Source organism: Diceros bicornis, chromosome 6 (genome assembly GCF_020826845.1).
Source record: "Diceros bicornis minor isolate mBicDic1 chromosome 6, mDicBic1.mat.cur, whole genome shotgun sequence".
Taxonomy (NCBI): domain Eukaryota; kingdom Metazoa; phylum Chordata; class Mammalia; order Perissodactyla; family Rhinocerotidae; genus Diceros; species Diceros bicornis.
Genome location: NC_080745.1, coordinates 88,787,872 through 88,807,303, shown reverse-complemented (window position 1 = coordinate 88,807,303; position 19,432 = coordinate 88,787,872).

Here is a 19,432-nt window from a genome sequence, read left to right as displayed (position 1 = left end):
TCATTCTGTCATAGGTTCCTGGAAACAGTGATATTTTTTCCTATACAACTTTTATTTCTGTAGTTTTCATGTCTTACCTCTAGCTGGAAAGCATTGATAAATTATGTTTATATGTGTATTTGAATTAGTTCAGCATCAAAAGTTAAACTTTAACATGGACATTATTGCTGAAAGTGGCTCTCCCCTACTCCCACAAAAAATAAAATTTTTAAAAATGTTGACAGTTTTTATTTCTTAATTTTGGTTTATTTCAGCTCCCAAGGTACCCACTCAGTCAATGTGATCAAACTAATAGAACCTGAGGCCTAAATATTTTAGCCCCTGAAACCTTCTCTTTTATCTCTTTGTCTATGAATAATTCATTTGTCTGCATAGCCTCTGAAGCAAATCCTCTTTATAAAAGAAAAGGAGAAAAAATGTAGTAGAGCAGAATAAGTGCCCATGAAATTTCAGGTTTGTCCTCAGAAACCAAGGGAAGATTTTGAGGGAGAAAAGGAGTTTTATTTTCCTGTGGCTCTTCAGCAGGCAGATAACTATGGATTTCTTCTGTAAGCTGTTTACTGGAAGGAGTCATGACGGATATTTAAGCATAATACCACATAAATCCCTGTTCTAGAGATTAAATTCCAAGTTCTTGTGTTAATTTCTAGAATGTTCTACATATTTTTAGACATACAACTTAAACTCTCAGAATATAGCTTAAAATACCATGGTAGCAAGAGTTTTGAGGGGACCTCATTTTACACAATATATGTACTCCTAAAAAAGAATGCAAGTGGAATTCTTACAAACAAAACCATTTTAATGACTTTTTTAAAGGAATACTTTGGATGATTCTTCGGTGTAGCTAACAGTTGACCTTGCAGACCGCAAAGAAACCAACAAAAAATTCCTATAGCATTCTAATAGGCAAAGAATAAAATAGTGGATTATGTCTCTCTCATTATTCAGAAAAGGAAGCATGGCAGTTTTAAAGAAAATATCCAAATTAGATATACCAAGAGAGTATTTGTTTAAAGAGTGCTGGAAAATCTTTTACTAAATGCAGTAGTGTCTGGGAGAATGGGCTGAGGGGTTGTTGGGGAGTTTCACTTAGGCGAGAGGAATGTTTTTTCGGTGCCACTGTTTAGAATTGCCAATGCATAGCGATAATAAAAAGCAGAGTGGGTCTGGTCAGTTGTGTATTATTTTAGATTCTCTACAGACAGTGCCCCCTTATTGCTGTCCCAGGGTAGACCGCGCCCATCTCCACCAGCCCTTTCCCTGGGCCTCAGCAACGCCACCCTCCCAGGCTTCTCGTCCATCCTCTGTGATCTGATCACTCCTTAGCTTCCATGGGCTTCTCCTTGCTAGTGCTTCTCAGTTCTCACATCAGCTTCACTCTCCTCCCTCTCCACACTCTTCCGTGTGATACACAGACCTGTGTCTCCAGCTCTAAATTCTCTGAGTTCCAGATCAGCCTGGTAATTTCTAGAAACCAGATTGTCCGTACTTGGCTGTCCCACAGGCATTTCAAATGCGGTAAACCCAACACTGAGCTCACAGTTATGCTCTCCCTGCCCCACCTTTGTCCCTGGGGCTCCCCATCTTGGGCTCCGGCATCTCCATCTACCCAGCAGCCAAGCCAGACACTCGAGAGTCAGCTGAATGGCCTGTGCCTTACCCCATGCACCAGGTCCTGCTGATGCCATCTTGGGCACGTCCCTTGATTCCCTTTCTTTTCTTGTCTCCACTGCTACTCTCCTGGCTCAGCCCCATCGTCTCTCACTGGGAGCTCAGCAATAGCCAGCAGATGATCTCCGCACTGGAGGGAGGGTATCCCTTCTAAATCACAAATGTGTTGTTTGTGCTCCCTCAGTGACACCCTGTCCCTCTCAGGATGAAACCTAAACCCCCTAGCACGGCGCTCAGCCCCAGCTCTGCCTCCCTGCCTGCCTGACCTTGAACTGGGGGCGTTCCATACTCTCCATGCTCCCCACTCCCGGCTGCCCCCTTGATCTGGCCAAGTCCTGCCAACATGCAGGTCAGCTGTCACCTCCTCCTGTTTGTTCCCCTCCCCGAATCGCTGCCTCCTCTGCATTCTACCTCCTCCCTATTGAATCCTGGGATTCCTCTCCTTCTTGATGCCACCCCCCTAGTTGAATACTTCCATTATTTTTCACATAAACAGTCATTTTCGAACATTTTTTTAAACAATAGAGCCCTTTCCTTCAAATGAAACCCAGAGCATAAAGTGAGGGGTGAGCAGTAATGCACGATGCGGCTGGAGGAGGAGGGAGGTGAATCGTTGTGACATTGTCCAGCGTGAACTCAGCTTCACACTGTGCTAGGTGGTCTAGGGCCTCGGCTCTTCTATACCCTACAGCCCTGTGAGATAGGTAAATCCTGTCTCACAGATGAGGACACACTCGTGCGGGAAGTTTAAATAACTCGAGGAAGGTCATGAAGCCAGTGAGGGCAGAGCCTGGACTCACAGCCACGTCTGCCAACCTCAGTCCCTTGGGCTTGCCCATCCCCCATGCTGTGGCTCCAAGCTCTTATCAGATGCTTCTCGCTTCTGGAGCTGGTCCTCCCTCCAGGTGTGTTTCATTTGGCCTTTGAACGACCATTTTTGTGCTGCTGTTGCGTCACTCCCTTGATGTGATGGCCTCCTCAGGCTTCCCCCTGGCCTGTGACCCACTTAACAGCAGTGGCCTGGCCTGGACTCAGTGGCCCTGTGGAGCATGGACGCAGTCTCCGACCCTTCCTGTCCCCACCTCCAGCTCCTCACTGACTCTTCCCTTCTCCTCCCACATCCATCTGGTCTTATTCACAGGATGCCCTGCCTCAATTTCCCACCCACAGCCTAATGCCTTGCGAATGTCCCATTATAATTAGCGGGCTGGTCCACATGCTTCTGCACCCCTGAGTTGGGGGACTTCCTCCTGGCACTGAAGCCATCATCTGGTAACCTAGGGTGAGACTATCCTTGGTTATTTCCTGGTGTGAACATTGGAGTCATTGATTCTTCCTCTTTTGGGAATTATTATTGTTTTCCGGAAGTAGCTGGCTTACCACCATTCTTGGATCTCTCTCCTCCTTACTTATATAGATGGAGGAAAATGAAATCTATACTTTGAAGACTGAGCATCCAGATGGGCCAACAGAAGCATGGCTACCCAAGTGTGTTTCTGTTGCCCCCAGGCTAGGCATGTCTTGGGTTTCAATACCAGACTATGTTTATCTTTATATCCTTCACAGCATTCAGGTCATTATTAGGCACAGACTAGCTACTCAATAAGTAATGAAAGAATCATATTGTTGAAATGTAAGTGGTGTAATTCAATCTGTTTTCTACGCCTGTGTTCATATGTTGGATCATGTGGTTTACATGCTGTGAAATAATAGAAAATATTTATATTGGTCTCTGCCCCCAGTTCCTGGCACAGAGCTCCTCAAACCTTTGTAATTTCCTAAGTGATAAGAGCACTAGGATCATCTTTTGTTCTTACAGTTGGTCTTTGACCCCAGTTCCTGACACAGAGCTCCTAAGTCCTTTGGAATTTCCTGGGTGATGGGAATGTCTTTTGTTACAATGAGGTGACTCTGGGTAGACTCCTGGATGGGGGCTGGTCACCAGAAAGACCAGGCCATGATTAGAAGCTTGGAACTTTCAGCCCCACCCCCCATTCTCTGGAGAGGGGAGAGGGGCTAGAAATGGAGTTAATGATTGATCATGCCTGTGCGATGCAACCTCCATAAAAATCCCAATAGTTATGGTGTTCAGAGAGGTTCCAGGTGGGTGAACACATCCACATGCTAGGAGGGTGACATGCCTCAACTCCACAGAGACAGAAGCTTCTGCACTCTGGACTTTTATGGACCTCACCCTATGTATCTCTTCATCTGGGTGTTTGTCTGTATCCCTTATCATATCCTTTATTATATAATAAACTGGTAAACCTAAGTAAGTGTTTCCCTGAGTTCCGTGAGCTGTTCTAGCAAATGAATCCAAGGGTGGGGGATCATGGGAAGCTCCAGTTTGTAGCCAAGTTGGACAGAAGTTGTGGGTAACTTGGGGACCCGCTACTTGTGATTGGCATCTGAGGTGGGGGACAGTCTTGGGGGACTGAGCCCTTAATCTGTGGGGCCTACGCTAACTCTGGTTAGTGTCAGATTTGAATTGAACTGTAGGACACCTGGCTGGTGTCACAGAGAATTCTTTGATGTGGGGAAAAACCCCATACGTCTGGTGTCAGAAGTGTTGTGAGCATGGTAGTAGCGTGAGAGTGTGGGAGAAACAGGAGTGTGCTCTTCCTTTATACATGCTACTATCTGTAAAGATGACTGCCACCGCAAAGTGGAACCTGCATCTGTATATTCAGGAACTGGCGACAGCGATCTCACTAGCTTACAAACAAAGAGAAATCACGGAACTACTTTATGTCTGCTTGAAGAACAGGTTGGAGTTTCTATTGAGATGTGCATTTTATTGTAACTGCTGTAATTTTTTCTTGTTACAAAGGCAACTTATGGTAATTATATAAAATATAGAAAACGTATAAACAAAAAGGAAAAAAAGGAAATGGCACACAGTCTCCTCACTTTTTGGTGTATTTCCTTCCAGTCTTTTTTCTATGACATGCTTGAGCTTATGACTAGTGGTTTTCCTTACGAGGAATGGTGTACATGCTGATTAGCTTGGAAATTTCTGTATTCAGCCTGCTCTGTGTTATCAGCCTCTTCATTACTTTTCTCAGGAGGGATAGCTACTCCCAGCTTATACCTTCTTTACAGTAAAACAGGTATGTGTTTATTTTTTCATTTTTATACATGCAAAGATAACCTGATATATTGCCCCTTGCTTAATCTCTCCTCATTTCCTTTATAGAACATTTGGGGATACATAATTCTGTGTATGAAAGATCATAAAATATCAGATGCAGTGTATAAATACAGTTGCCACTTACCTCTTTATCTGTGATCCTAAATCAAACCCTGCTTTACTGCACTGTAAATGCAGTTCTGATAGAAGTGGGGCTCTCTCATGATCGGTCTCTTTTACCTTAAGTGTGGTGTCAGCTGATGATGTATTGGCTATTGAACATGAGAGAAAAGGAATATGAAAGGCTGACATCTAAACTGTTGAAATATGGAGGTGCTAGTAGAGGAGACCAAGGAGAGAGTGGATTTTTGTTTTGGTTTGGTTTTAGTGGTGGATGTACTAGTTTCCTACTGCAGCTTGAACAAATTACCATAAATTTGGTGGCTTAAAATGACACAGATTTATTCTCTTACAATTCTGGAGGCTGTAGGGGAGAATCTTTTCCTTGCCTTTTCCAGCTTCTAGAGACCACTCACGTTCCTTGGCTCTTGGCCCCTTCCTCCATCTTCAAAGCCAGCAGTGTAGTGTCTTTTAATTTCTCTCTGACTCTGGCCCTCCTGCCTGTCTTTTATAAGGACCGTTGTGATTACATTCGGCCCCCTGCCCAGATAATTTAGGATTATCTCTCCCATCTCAAGATCCTTAATTTAATCACATCTACAAAGTCCCTTTGCCAGGTAAAGTTACATATTCACAGGTTCCAGGAATTAGGACGTGGACATCTTTGGGGGACCATTACTCAGCCTATGACAGGGGGTAAGGGATGAGGGGATACTAATAGCAAGAGGTTCTTTTATCCATATGAAGTTTGCAACGTCTGCTAGACATTCAAGTGGAGATGACGAAAAGGCAACTGGATATGTCTGGAATTCAGGCTGGAAAAAAACAGTTGGGGATCAAAAGAACATAAATTGAGGCTAGAGTGAGTCACCTAAAGAGAGAAGATATGAAAGAAAAGCAGGTCAAAGACTAAACCCTTATATCCCCAACATGTTGAGGTTGGAAAGAGGAAGAAGATCCCACAAAGAAGAAAGAAAAGGAGCAGCCCGTGACATGGGAAGGAAATCCGAACCAAAGACAGTGTTGCAAGGAGGAGGGAGAGAAGTGATCCTCGGATTTGGCAAGGGGGATAATTGGTGACCTTGATACCCTTTTAGTGGAGACAGGCATCCCACTGCAGTAGGAGAGGAGAGAATGAAGGGTAAGGAAGTAGACACAGCAAATCAAGACAACTCTTCGAGGAGAGATGCTGTGAATGGAGTGGGAGCTAGAACTGGAGGCAGGGACAGTTTTATTTAGAAGATGGATATTATTAAGGCATATATGTATGATGGGAAGGACCGATTAGCTTGAGCTTATTTTGTACTAATCTTCTATTTCTGTTCCCCTTCTTTCCTCCCTCCTGGATTTTTTTTTGGTGAGGAAGATTGGCCCTGAGCTAACATCTGTTGCCAATCCTCCTCTTTTTGCTTGAAGAAGATTGTCCTTGAGCTAACATCCATGCCCGTCTTCCTCCACTTTGTATATGGGATGCCGCCATAGCATGGCTTGACAAGCAGTTCATAGGTCCGCACCTGGTTTCCAAACCCGCAAATCCCGGGCCGCCGAAGCAGAGCATGTGAACTCAACCACTACGCCACCGGGCAGACCCCTGAAATGTTCAAGTTCCTAAAAAAGATCACTGTTATGAAAATGCTGGGAGGAGGTCAAATGTTCCGATACAGAGAAAAGCAAATATAGTAAATAACTCTCTAGCAAACTTTTAATAACCTCAGTTCAGTGGAGTAGAATGTACAGTTCTAACAAACCTCAGCCTCTAGTAGATTGAACAAATAGATTTTTTTAAGCTAAATCTATTAAGGTGCAAGAATATACAGATTTACTGTGTCTGGCAGGCAAAAGTCAGAAGAGGACTCACAGAAGGGTGCGTCCATCTACAGAACAATGCACCAAAGAATTCGTTTTAAATTGATGTTCTTAATACGATGTTCTTGGTTGCTAAAATTCAACTTATAACCTTTTAAAATGCAATCTTTTGCAACTTATATAGGGCACAGTCCCCTTAGATTTTATATATACGTCCTTCTTCAACATAAAGGTAAAGGAAAAAAAAACAAGTTTAAAGAATAAGAGTGCAATATTTAATTCAGTAAAAATTTAAAATTTAAAGATATTAAAAAATAAAAATCAAGAACAAAGAGCAAATGATACACTTGAAAACGTATTGGGAGAATAAATATAGTCAATATATAAAGAGCTTTTACAAATCAAGAAGCAAAAAATGTTCACTCTAAAATAAAAGTTGGCTTAAGACAATTACAAAGAAAGTACAAATGATTAATGACTATGTGGGAAAATACTCAAATTGATTTAACCTGAAATGTACATTCAAATGAGGGACTATTTTTCATTTATTAGATTGGCAAAGATTAAAAAGACTACTATTCAGTGTTGATGAGGTTTCAGAAAAGTAGGTAGGCTCTGACACAGCTTGGAAGTGTGGAAATTTGTGCATCCTTTGGTAGAGCAGTTTGGCAATAAATATTAAGACTATTAAACATATTTATAACCTTTGACTCAGCAATTTCACATCAGGGATTTATTCTAAGAAAAGTAGCTAATGTATTCCAAGGTGTGTGCAAAAGTATATTCATTGCATTGTGGTTATGATATTCACTGAAGATATATTTATTGAATGTCAGCTAAGAGCCAGGAGCAGTGGTGGGTGCAGGAGAGATAAAGGGTGAGGAGTGGGTGGAAACAGACCCAGCCTCTGCCCTCCCTCCCTCTGTACCCCGCACCTGAGGTACAGGTAGGTAAATCAGTAATGACAGCCCAGTGCCATGAGTGCTTTGGGAGCTGGAAGGTCACACAGAGGTCACACATACCTGCCCTGGGCTTGGAGAGACAGGAGTGGGGAGTACCCAGAGAAGGCTTCCTGGAGGAAGTCATAGCTCAGCCAAGATGAAAAGGATCAGTAAGTATTAGCCACATATGAAGGACAGGAGGAAGTGGCCAGGCCCAAGGATGTGGCTGGCACGCTGGGGTGAAAACGATGCTGGAGAGGCACACCTCCTGGGGCACGGTGCACATGGAATATGGGGGTGTGCACCAGAGCCAAGTCATGAAGGCCTTGGATGGTCTGCTTTCCTCCTTCAACGGGGAGAGCAAGGGGATGAATCAGTAAGAGATTAAACATCAAGTCTCAGAGCATTCTCTAGAATAGAAGGCAAAGCTCCCCCTGAACCATGGGTATGAGTGTGAGAAGGGGTGGGGCTCTCAAAGGAAGCTGAGTGTGGCAACTGGAAGAAGGAGAGAGAGTGAGTGGAGGGTGGGGGGGGAGGGGAGAGAGAGAGAATGCACACGCATGGAAAAGAAAGGAAGGAAAGAGATGCCTAAAATGCTAATTAATATTCTCCAGAGTATATTATTGGGAACTTGAAATGTCTTCTTTATAATTTTTTCTAATATATATTGCTTTTATAATTCTAAAAAAAAAATTTAAAGACTACTACTTATGAAGTCATTAAAATGAATAAAAATTTTACTGCATCTAACATAATTTATCCTTTGGCCTGCCACTCCATTAAGGAGAGATGCCACCTAACAAACCCGAAATCGAGGCCATGAAGCCGTGGGAACCAGACAAGACTTAGATTTCATTTCTACAGACTTTTTCTCAAAAGGAAAATTAAGAGCCTAGGTGTCAACTAATAGTATTTGCCCCCGCCACCCTTCTCCGTCCAACCCCAGCCCCTGCCTGCCTCCCAGGATGGGGGATGCGCCAAAGACATCCATGTGTGTGCTCTTGAAGAAGGAAACCTCTGGGCTCCGTGCTTCCATGTATATGGCCATCCAGGTTTGCTTTTTTTTCTGGGCAAACGGGAATCACATAAAGATATTGGATTTTCTTTTTTCTGCATCGATTTGTATTGCTTCTAACCACCCTTGTATGCATTGCCAATAAGACTTTTGATCTTAAAAATATTCTATAAAATCTCATTCCACATAATCACTGGATTTACAAATAGATTTATTATGTAGTTGCAAAGAAAATAACCTTTTTCATTTAAAGAACAGAGGAAGCCTGGACGCAGCAGAATAGATGGTGCACAGTTGGGAGGCTTGGCCTGTCTTTACTGTAGATCATGATTTATGGGCAGAAAAATGAATATAAAGTCCACCTGTCCTCCTAATAATCAGAACTTGAAAGCACCATGAGGAAGGACAAATATGTGTAACTATTTCATTTAGTATGAAATGGTCTCACATTTCTAAAATGTGAAAATAACCACCACAAATACGATTTCTAATCATCTGCTTTCAGTCTACTGTGAAATAGACTTATGAGTAGGATGTTTTCCATTTAAGTATTTCTAAAAAACATGTGTTTAAAAAATATGATTAAACCTTCTTATGGTTTTATAAAAATTAAATCCTTCTATCTGAGCCCAAGATTGCACATTCGAAGTTATTTTTTGAAAATCTGTTTCGTTTCTGTTCCTTCAGCGGCCTGTTCTTGGGCTTGAACAAGATGATCTCTTGGAATCAGGCTTTTAATAGAAGTTGAATGGAGGAAAAATCTTAGGATGTGCTTTGATATATCAAACCCCTCCCAGTCTAAGTATTAAGCTTTTATTAATACCAGCTATTTGCTGGCATATCGGGGCATTCTTAAGACTTGGTGAACTTTCGGTAAATGTTGATTTGCTTTTGGCGACAGGACTTGGTTTTCATTCAAGAACCTGGGCAGTGTTGGGCACGCAGGGTTCCCAAGGGGTCAGTTGGCAGGCTGCCCCATTAGGCCTCCTTCCCCTGCATTTCCAGTAGGGACTGGGAGAATCTGGAATGGTCCTTGACCCTCTTTCCCTCCCCTGGCTCGTGGAAGTTCCTCTCCATCCAGACCACAGGCCCTGACTCAGGGATGTCATCGCAGGAAGGCGCCCACCCACACCTCCCCTAGGGACCTCAAGGCTTCGGGGGAGTGTGAAGGATGGGGCTCTGCGGGGGCTGCCAGCCGTCTGCCCAGGACTCTCTTCCTTCTCGCCCTCCTCCCTGCTCCCAGCTCCCTTTCAGCCTCACAAGAGGATTGTGATTCTTGTTTTTCTGCCCCTTTGTTTTCTTAACCTCATGAGGTTATCAGAAGGGTGGTTTGGTGGAGTCCCTGGGAAGGAAGAACAAAAGGGGCTGAGACGGGTAATGGGAGACTCTCTAAACCAAGAGGCAGCTGCCATCGTGACCCAGTGCTTCTCAAACTTGAACATGCCTACAGATCATTGGGGATATGGTTGAAATGCAGATTCTGAATCAGTAGGACTGGGATGGGGCCTGAGAATTTGTGTTTCCGACAAGCTCCCAGGTGCTGCAGGCTGCTTTCCCATGCTTTGAGTAGCAAGGGTGCTTTACTTGAAAGTCAATGAAAGAATCTATGTAAAAGGCTGAGCAAAGGACCTGGTATGTAGCAAGTGCTTAACAATGTGCTGGAAGATAATGGTGGTGGTGATGGTGAAGATGGTAGTGATGATGGTAGCCATGGTGATGATGATGGCACTATGGTGATAGTGATGGTAGTGCTGGTGGTGATGGTGATAATGCTGATGATAGTGGAAAGCATTTATCTTCATAGAAGTGTCGTTGTTGACCCTGCTGTAGGATAAGGAGTTATTTTCAGGGGGCAAGTATCAAGGAGACGAGAGAACAGGAATTAGTTCACCTTGGCTAGTAAAGGAAATGTTCATATTTCACCCAAGAATTTAGTGCAGTTTGCAAACCAGCCCTAGTTCTTTAGACCATAAGTTCTAGAGGCAGAAACTGAGTCAGTCTTTGTTGTCCCTGTGTCCTGGCACCTGCCCAAAGTGCCTGGCACACGGTAATCCCTCAATAAACGTTGGCGACTGTCTTCATTTACTAAGCACTTACTATACGCAAGCACTCCACATGCATTTTTCTCATTTTACTTTCACAGGAAACTTGGCAGCGGTGGGGGGGGGTGTCATTATTAATCCCTTTCTGCAGACACAGAAACTAATTCTTGCCCAAGGTCACTCAGCAGGTTGAGGCAGAGTCGGAATTCAAACTCAGATCTGTCAGATTCCAGAGCCCAGATCCTCAACCTCATGCCCTCCTGGTCCTGCTGTGATGATGTAAGGATTCTGGAGCGGAGCCGCCAGTGTGTGTGTCAGCCTTGCTCGAGGGGTCCTTGAACCCTTCAGCCAAGCAATCAGCAGGTGGGAAGACTGCAGGGCTGCCCCTCCTCTCCACGCAGAAGCTCCCCGGCCAAGGAGCGAGTGCCCATCAGCCACATCCACGCGCACGCTTGTCCTCCCCTCACTCCTGCTCCTGTCCTTGAACTCATCCGTCCTCACATGGTTCTGATTCCGTCCTGGAGAGATGTGCTCAGGCAGACGTCCAGGGGCTACAATAACAGTATTGGGCTCCCGGGAATCACGCAGAGCTCAGTGTTGTCCAGCCCTCGTCTCTAACCCGTCTGTTCCTGTGCACAGAGCATGATCCCAGCTCACATGGGCTGTCTGTGCCAGGCACCCCGGGTCTGCAGCTGGTCCCCGACGAGATACCCTCTGACGGTGATTGGGCTGAGCCCCAGATGCCCACTTCGTGTTTTAGGGGGAACTTTGCTCTGCACCCCCCGTTTCTGTTAAAAGTTATGAAAAGCTTCAACTTTGTTCCATTTGGGAGGTAGGCTAGAATCACTGTGCAGTGGGCTCTTACATCTTATTGTAAGGTCATTGTAGCAGTCACTTTGGGACCCTGGGAATTCCTAGATGCGATTCCAGAGAGCTCAGAGAGGAGTGATGTTCCCAGCCACATTTCCGTGAACTGCAGTTCACACTGAAGTCTTTTGCTCGTTTTGGTGGTAAAAACTGAAAATGCTCTGTACTGAAATCCCGGCTGGTTATCGGAATGGCGGACAAGACCAGCCTGCTTTGTGAAGGAGGGCTCCTCTACCCTCATTTTGCATCCTGAATGCATGCTCATTTTCTAGTACCATGTGTTAAACATGCATGCCTCTGCCCAGTTATTCGGAGAAGCCTGGCTCCCAGCTGAAAAGTAAAAGCCAATCAATTTTCCAAATGATCAGGCAAGATGGTGCAAGGATCAAGGAAGTTCTTGTCCTGACCTCACACTAATTTACTGTGTGATGTTGCACAGGTTTCTTCACCTCTCTCTGGGCGTGTTTTCTCACCTATGAAATGAGGCCACTTAACCGGCAAACTGTGCAGAGATCATTCAGCTTTCAAACTCTGTGACAGCCAGATCATAGTCCCTGAGGGTGTGACATATTTTGAAATAATTCCTTTCTCATTATTTCACCTCCGCCTCCTTGCTTTGTAAGCTTGGGATGCGACATACGACATATAAATAGTTCTTTAACAAATGCATCCAGCTTTCAGCCCCCTTTCCGGGGGGCTTGGGCCAATACGTGTGTGATAACGAATGGCAGGGAGCGTTCTCCATCCCCAGAGAGGCATTCTCGCCTCAGCCACTAAGACAACCTCTTGTGAAAGCAGTTGGAATGGTGGAATCAGCTGTTCCTTCTCTTTCCTGGGGGCGCTTCCTTTCTAAAGGGCTGCTTCTCGGGGCGGGCCCAGTGGTGCAAGCGGTTAAGTGTGCACACTCCGCTGCGGTGGCCCAGGGTTTGCCGGTTCAGATCCTGGGCGTGCACTGACGCACTGCTTGTCAGGCCATGCTGTGGCTGCGTCCCATGTAAAGTGGAGGAAGATGGGCATGGATATTGGCCCAGGGCCAGTCTTCCTCAGCAAAAAGAGGAGGGTTGGCAGAGATTAGCTCAGGGCCGATCTTCCTCACAAAAAAATAAATAAAGGGCTGCTTCTCACTCCCAAACCTGACTCACAGGTGGCCGGGGCCGTGTCTGTGCCTGACAAACAAAAGCCGTCCGTGTCCAGAAGGAAGCTGGCACGGGCTGGCTTGGCTTCGGTGCTTCCTGATGCCCAGCTCCCCCGAGCAACTGCTCCCTTATCTCCTGCCGCAGCAGCCTGCCCTGGGACCCTTCAAGGAACGGCTGGCCAGGGGCTAACAGAATGCCTCCAGAAGCTCCCCCTCCCTTGACTTGGTGGGCCAGCCCCCACCCCCACCCCACCCCGTGGCCCTTCCTGCCCACTTCCATGCTAGCTGTGTGGGGCGGTCGGCATTGCGATGATGGCACTGTGGCCCTGGAGCCGAAGTTGATCAAAGGAAGGTGGATGCATAGGAGCTCTGGAGGTGATGTGTTGTAGTCCAGCCCAAGCGATGGGCTAGAGACTGCCGTGTGCGAAGACACTCCTGGAATCTTCCAGTGTGACAGGGCTGGGTACCGTGTTCTGGAACCTTCCTCAGCACTGGAAGAACCACCTGCCATCCTTCCTGCACGTGTTTCCCCCTCTCCTGCCTGGGCCCGTTCTCAGGCCCTGCCCTGAAGTGCTGCGTATTATGGGGGAGCCTGAGGAGATCCACTTCTCCAGAAGGGCCCCATGGAATAGGGCTGAGTTCGAAGCTGCAGGCTCCCAGCTCCAGAAAGGCAAGATGGAGGCCCTGGTGAAAAGAGGTGCCTGAACGTGGGAGACGTGTCCCCATGGGGCTATTCTCCTTCCTGGGGCTCTCCTAACTGTCACAGCCCCAGCCCGGAGTGGTGAGGGGCTGTGACAAGATGGAGGATGGAGGAGCTGACCATGTGATGGCTCCAGCCCCACGGGGGTGGAGAAGAAGGAGAGAGGGAGGCCCAAGTCAGACTGGGGCTGCCCTGAAGGTAGTGGGCCTCGTTGGTTCCGTATCAGACCTCTCCGTGTGTGGCACTGACTGTGGACGGTAACGCCGGGCCCACCCAGAGACCTGCCTGGAAGCTGCACGCCCTCTGCAGCCCCCCAGGAGTCTGGATGTCCGGAGCTGCACAGCCTTAGCTGGGGTGAGGTCATGAGTTCGACTCTGAGGGCACAATGCTGGGTTTACATCTGGGCCCCGCCTCTTATAGGCTGCCTGGTCCCAGACTGTCACCCAAGCTCTCTGAGGTTGCAGTTTTCCCATCTGTTAAGAACAGAGGGCACTGCCCCACCGGATGCTGTGAGGGCTCTAGGAGGTAGCATTGTCAGCACTGGGCCTCATATGGCACACAGGCCAGGCCAGACCAGGCCAGGCTCCCTAATTATCACCACCACACCCAAAGCAGCCACGTTCCCTCTCCCTCCAGTGTGAGGCGCTCACGTCCAGGCTTAGTAATTTTGACCCAAGGCCGTGGGGAATTTCCTATAAGGCCGCATTGCTTCTGCTCCGCCCCAGTGTCTGCGGGCTCTAGCATCAGTCGTGCTCTTACACTGTGAAGCAGTGAAGAAGGGAGCACGTGGGCTGCTTTTCCTGTATGTGTGGGGTTCACGCTGGTGGTGCTGCTGGCGAAATTTTCCTAACATCACTTGCTTTTATAGTTCTTTCTCAAATTTGAGTTGTGGCCTTTTAAAAATTTTATATAGAAACGTAATAGGTTCTCAACTCATTCGTTCAAGGACATTTGAAATGGAAGGTTGTTCTTCATTTTATTGCATGTAGTGTGTATGGCGAAGACAGACAATAGAATGATTGCCATGGAGAAATAACGCTCATCCCCAATTAGTGTTCAGATTCTCGGTACTTACAGCCTTGACTGATGGGAGAGAGCAAGGACTGTGATGGGCAGAAGCTGAAATGTGAGAAATACTTCTTTGAAATCAAATTTGAATCTCTGGCAGAGCATTATACTTTAGACTTAAGAAAGCAGGAACTACTAGATTCAATTGTACAAGGTTATTTAGAATTGTGCTTATTATAGGTGAAATACCTCCTCCCAAATTGCATCCTATCTAAATGGAAGGACTTGTGAAAACTTATAAACCGTAAATTGATAGGAAAAACGACAGAGGCAAAATGAAGAATATTTTTTGTTTGAATAAAGCATTTGCGGTAGATTTGGCAGAGCTGTGCTTTCTGAATCTCCGGGGAATGGAGGAACAATTAGTAACTATGAGAAGCAGCTGACAAAGGCTTTTGTCCTTGGCCCTGTGTGAAACAATGGAAAGTTTCCTATTGCAAGTCTAATTTCCCAAGAAATTGGAGTATGTATTGCATAAAGGCTGAGTCTCGAAGGAGAGTCAGAAAGCAACTTGTGACAGGAGAGTGCACGAAGACGGGCAGACTGGAGACTGTATCTCCTGCCTCTGACACGGTGAAAGGGTAAAGTCGCAGATTCTCAGTGACCTCTGCTATCACCGACCATTCCTGAAAATTGAAGTCACTGCCATGACACCCATCTTTATGGTGAGAAAACAACCCAGAAACGTAGGAGGAAGCCCCACAATGGAAGCTTTAGGCACGTGTTTAGGTCAGCATGCTGTCAGACCCACCAAAGGGCCCTTGGTGAGTCTGTGGGACACCAGGCCCGTTGTGTGGCTACTGGGACCCTGGAAACAGCACTTTGCAAGAAGAGACATCCTAAGCATGTGCGCTGAGCACTTACTGTGAGTCACGGCTTTGTCAGCTCTTTCTACAACAACCTGATGAGAGAAGCACTAGCCTTGTCCCCGTTTTCCGATGAGGAAGCTGACTCACAGAGAGGATAAGGCATTCGCCCAAGGACACACAGCTAGAACTGGGACCACGCCTTACGAACCTGCCAATTCAATTTCCTGTAAGACTTCAGAGGCAAATTACCCTGAACACGATGCTTTTTTATAAGGAAGAATGCTGTGCTGCAGAGATCTTCAAACCTGGTAACCTTTCTGCAGACAAAAGCTTTGTACAGAAACCCAGAATAGGCAATCAGTAATCCTGGGGGCTGGGAGCCTATGAGCTGTCCCTATACGTGAGTGCCAACCCCTTGTTTAGAGAATAACAGTGCCCACGATTCTGTGTAATGCGTATGTTTGCATGTGCCAGGTAGCCAGCATCACCGCTCAAAAGAGGCTGAATTCAGCTGCTGAGGACCTCAGGAGACAGCCCTCTGGAGAGGGGGACTTCTGATGGACGGTGGGGCCGCCCACTGGGTGGCCCAGGACAAGATGCCCTCTCGAGACCCAGGCTGGCTTTGAGGTTCTGCGGGTCTATGTGTGTTCAGTGATTCAGAGGTAAACACTGGCGTCAAGAAGGGTAGAGATGCTGCCGTTTTTCACTTTTGATTTGTGACAGCTTGGGTGACTGGGCGTCTCTTCAACATGATAGCGTTTCATAGCACCCGGGTCAGCCCGCTTGCTCTTTGGGGAGAATGAAGAAGATCTAATCTCCTGGGCAAAGGGGAGGTTCCAGGTCTTTGAATTTCACACCTGCCTCCCATTCTCCTGTGACAGATTGTGGACCTCTCTCCCCTCTGTGTTGGATGTGAACGATGAGCAGCAACTTGCCGGCCAAATTCCTTTTCCTTAAGTGAGAGAGAAAAGACAGATGGCGAAGAGTTTATTTTAGGTATTTTAACCTTGTCCACATGTTATAAGATTATAAAAAGAGTTGAAACTGGCAGATATTAAAATCACCCATAATCCAATAACTTAGGCATAATAATTGTTATTTTATATGTCCCCTTCAGAACTTTTATACATGTATGTGTTACATCATAATGTCAACATGGCTTGCATCCTTCTTTTTTTTTTTTTAACATACCATGTGCATTTTCCACGTTGCTGCATAATCCTCAAAACCACAGTCTTTAATGCCTGAGAACTAGTCCACTGAGGGCATTTGCCATCTCTGTGAGCCATTCCTCTGTTGCTGGGCGTCTAGATGTGTCTAGTTTTTATAGTATTATGAACTACACTGGAGAGAGCATTGTTGTTACATAGGCCCCGTAGGACTGTGCACTGTTTCCTTGAGACAGAGTCCCAGGTAGAATGGTGGGGATTGGGCACGAAAGGTTCTGGATGTGTTTTGTCAAATTGCTTTCCACAGGGCTGTGTGAGTCGATGCGCCCCGAGATGTGGAGGGCCTTTCTTTCATTCCGTACAGGCATGAGATCAGAGTGTGTTCTGGAAGCCTCCGGGCCTCAGTGGCTGCTGGAGACGCACGATCAAAGCTGCTGCTTTCCCTGCCGCAAGGCACTGATAACAGTGAGGGGTGAAGACTCACCTAGAAGGCAGCAGGAGCCCCAGGGCAAGGGCCTGATGTTGTTCCCGGGCATGCATGCTGCCACACGCATCCAGGAAGGAGCAGCTCCCTGCACTTGGCAGTTACTCATATCCATTCTGACTGCTCAGGTTGGCTAAGGCTTTCAAAGCTGACAGTTTTAGAAGTGAAGCATTCGTAACTTTGGAACGGGTCCATAGCATCATGGAGGAAGGGTTGCCAGGTTTAGGAAATATAAATATCGGGACCCACTTAAACTTGAATTTCAGATAAGGAATAATTTTTTATAAATATGTCCCAAATATGCCTGAAACAGACTTATGCTAAAAAAAATTATTCACTGTTTGTCTGAAATTCAAATTTAACTGGGCATCCTGTATTTTATCCGGCAACCCCACCCAGGCACGACGAACTTGGTGTCCTCATCCAGGGTGAGAGATTCCAGGCCTTGGACTAGTTTTATGCTCCCAATGGCTGTTTCCTCAGTTGGGCAAAGGACGTTGTATTCTCACTCACCTTCAGAGAGTGTTGTAAAGTGCTTGGTACTAGTAAGTACTCAGTTAATTTACTACCACTGTTGCTCTCACGAGAAGGAGAGCCCAGTTCTTTAGAGTTAACTGAACTCCAGTGGTTTCTCAAGTAGCCGTGCAGAGATATAGTCTGTTTCCCCTGAGAGCTGATTGACTCTGAGGCGTGTGCCATCCCCCAAGGAGATCTCTTGGCGTCCTCCTGGACAGTCTTGGTTTCCGCCGAGGTTTGGAGACATCCTACTTGGTATAGTAAGATGCTGCTTATTGCCAAATTCCAGAATTATCCAGCTCCTGTCTCTCCATTTGTTCACCTTATTTCCAATTCCCAGTGGCCTAGTTCTGACAAATAATGTACAGGTCAATTCTCATTGATTATCCAATTCAATGCAAAACCCCTATTTCCTGTTTTTACTACAAACTGACAGTTATTTTTCAATTGCCCAGAGTTGTCTGGTAATCGCAAAAAGAAAGTCTGTCAAAAATTTTTTTTAAAAAAATAGGTGGAGTTAATGAATGTATCAAACTTGTTAAATTAATGGCTTAATTAGATCACCAAAATTTGCTGATTGTTTCTCAGAACCTAAAACTACATGACAAAAGATGACTTTTAGACAGCAGCAGTGTATCTCTTTCACTCATAAGCTGTTATATTTGACAAAGGTCATTCAACTTTAAGGATTTTCACTAGACTCCTCTGAGTTGTTGAAATATAATATCCTAGTAACACTTACAATTGGGTTTATGGACATTCCTTTTCTCTATAAAATGTGGGCATTTTATAGCTCTGCCTATCTTAAAAAAAAAGAGTGTTGGTGTTTATGTTGTACAGAACTAAAGAGATGAATATATGTCCAGATTAGCAAAGTTTCCCACAGGGAGGAAAGACGTCGATGCCAGGGTGATGTGGCTGCTATGCTGATGGTTTGGTCTGAGCAGAGCCCCCCCGAAGAGGTCACCAGGGCAGCCACGAAGGGCATGATGGACAACTGCAGCAGGCCCTGTTCTCACAGATACAACATCATCACAGCGTGACATCTGAAGGAATAAATCCTTTGGAGGCTTGTGGCAATGGGTTTGTTTTTATTCTTTTTCATTTAAGGGCAACCCCAAATAGGCTGAGCCATGTGGGTTGCACAACTGTGGGAGGAAAGTGCATGGGTTCTGGAGTTTTCCATACCTGGCTACCACATCCTGGCCCCGTTACTTACTACCTACAACCTCTGCATCTCATTTTTCTCACCTGTAAATTTGGGATCACATTTCCTTGCGGGATTGGAAAGATTCAATATAATAACTATAAAGCATCGGGCACACAGCCAGGCTTGGAGCAGGTGTGCAATTGATGGGAGGAAATGATATCAGTGTTTATTGCAAATATCTAAACTACTCACTTTCATTCATAACCCTCAAACATCTCTACAGATCCTAATTCAGCAGATGCCATTCTCATCCTAATGACACATAAGAAATGGGATAGAGCAGTGCATTCTCCCTTTGAAGGGTTTGTTTCTGGGGTTGGCTTTTGTGTGCAATCAAGCATTGGATAAGAGCATCATTTGAGAAGAGGAAAACAAAGCTGACACAGATCCAGTGTGTCGGGTGAACAGGCAGGGGCTCCAGCGAGGCACTCGTTTGCCCGGTGGCCTTCGTGCCCTCCTGTAGTGCCCATTCCTGGACTCCTTCACAGAGCCTGAGAGCTTTGTGTCTCTTCTGTTTCTTCTAACAGACTTGAAGCACCAAGATTCATGCAGTGTGTCTTCTATTGGCTGGGAGTCTGCCCCAGGAAAGCCAATGTTTTGGGATTAGTTCCAAGTCCAGCTCTTCTGTTTACTAGCTGTGTGACCTTGAGCAAGCCTCTGTTTTCCTGTCTGTAAAATGTGAATAATATTTCCTGTCTCAGTGGGTAGATGTGGAGTTAAGCGGATGACATTGTTAAGGGGACTAT